Source organism: Apaloderma vittatum, unplaced genomic scaffold (assembly GCF_000703405.1).
Source record: "Apaloderma vittatum isolate BGI_N311 unplaced genomic scaffold, ASM70340v1 scaffold38318, whole genome shotgun sequence".
Lineage (NCBI taxonomy): Eukaryota > Metazoa > Chordata > Aves > Trogoniformes > Trogonidae > Apaloderma > Apaloderma vittatum.
In genome coordinates this window covers 6,126-8,209 of record NW_009732014.1, presented here as the reverse complement: position 1 = coordinate 8,209, position 2,084 = coordinate 6,126, and positions in this window count along the sequence as shown.

The following is a 2,084-nucleotide window of genomic DNA, read 5'->3' as shown; positions in this document are numbered from 1 at the left end:
ACTTGATAACATGGTAACAGGCCTGTGACTTTTTCCACAATAGCTGAATTTACTCTTCAGGTCTGTTGGAGCATCTTTTTATTGAATCACTGTGCAAGGTCACGTTTCTGTTCGTGTTTGCTGTTCGAGACAGAACTCTGTACCCTCAACCCCCGCATCTTGGTTAATGGGACACTGTCAACTATTTTTCCTTTAATACTCTAAAGTGCCTAGCACACTTTTGACGCTATATGAAAAAAAACAAAAACAAACCTTCGTAGAAGTTGCATTCATAATTTATTTTTTGTGTAGCGCTGCACTAGCCAGCATGGCTGTTTTTTGGCTTGCTCCTTTGTGCACAGTTGCCATTCGTAGGAATGGTCTCATCTCTGGGAAATTTGATTTTATTTTTTTCCTTAACTAGAGTCCCACAAATACCTTTTGGTGTCACGCTAAATTGGTCTCTTAAAAATGTATGGCTTATCCCTAGAACTTCGAAAAAAAAATAATAAATTGTCTTCGAACGACCAGAAGACTTCTTAACGACGTGTCAAAATACGGACCTGAAGTGGTTGAAAGTGTCCCGCCCCACCAGTCCGTGTCGTAGTGAGGTGTCCCCTAGCGTGTCCCAGGTCCTCTGTCTGTACGGGCGATACGCGGTGGTCTTGGGAACTGAGAAGAAATGCCTTACGCGTCTGTGGCTATTGCGAACAGATACATTTGAACTTTGCGATTCCAAAACAGCATATCTTCACTGGGGACTTACCGAGAGAGAAGTTGTGTACTTTGTCAGATGGCACAGCTGGGGGGTGAGGGGGAAAAAGGGAGTGATAGGCTTCCATCCCAAAGTGCAGGCGAACGGTCTGAACGCGTCCTTCCGTAGCTCCGTGCAGCAGCCGGGGCATCTGCGTCGCTGCCGCGTGTCGCAGCAGTGACCGGCGGTGAGGGAGTCCCCCCCGGCTTCTGAGAGGATTCCCTGGGCGATCGTCTATTAAATACATATCAGAGCCGTAATTTTAATTCCCTCGCTGAACGCGGTCCCAGTTGGTGAATCTTTAAAATGGCTTAATCAGACTAGGCTTGCTCAGAGATCAAAGCGATTTGGATTTGCTGTCAAACTTGCAGGTTCCGAGGTGATGCGGTGCAACCGTTTCTAATTGCAAACAAATTTGCAGGACACCAGAGTAAACCAGCCCGAGACTTTTTATTTTGATTTGAAACTCTTAGCCATAAAGCAGAGCACGTGGATGGCTCTTCTTGGCTTTCGATGGCAGTATGCAATTTGTATTGTACGCGTCTTTTAATATATATGTATATATCTATGAACTCAGTCTGTCCAAAGTATGTTATACTTGTTTTTAGATTATGGTGCAGCTGACTATGTTGATATATTATTTATTGAGTGCTGAATCACCATCTTCTTGGTGAGAAATCTTGCATATTATACAGGAGTGCAATGTATATTCCTTTAGATTGCTGAGGCTTGATTGCTGTGATGACAAAGAAAAAAAAAAAAACTAATACCCTGAGATGTATTTATGAATGGCCCCGACACACAGAGAGAGGAGTCAGTACTTTATGGAAATAATGTAGCGCTTGCCTGGGGCAAGTAAATGAAAGCCGCAGGCAGGTGATGACGTGGTTTGCTGTTTTGGCAAACTGCTGGAAAGAGAGACTCCCTTTGCCGTAAGGAATATTGCATTTACCTAACGGATCATTGCTGTCGCTGCAGTGTTTCTCTTGAGGCAGATAGGAAAGGGCCTGAGCAAGTCAAGTTTGAATTACCCATTGGGGAGTAAACAACTGCCAAATGCTTAGATTTCTGACAAACACTTAGGTCAGGGTTTAAATTGCGCCGTCTGACGAATCAGTGTTAGGGAAAGCCCTGTTGTTCCCGAGCGACGCTGTTAACGCTGTGCCCCTCCGCGCGTGACGAGTAGCCAAAGCTTTAGCGAGCCAGCTCAGACAGAGCCGCACCGAGTCCGGGAGAGCAGCGTCCTCGGCGGGCGAGTGACGCCAACTCGAACCATCAGGGAATCGCGACGCGCGGCCGGCTCCTCCGCTGTGCGAGGAACTGGTCTCCGCTGCCGCGACTGCCTTTGAGA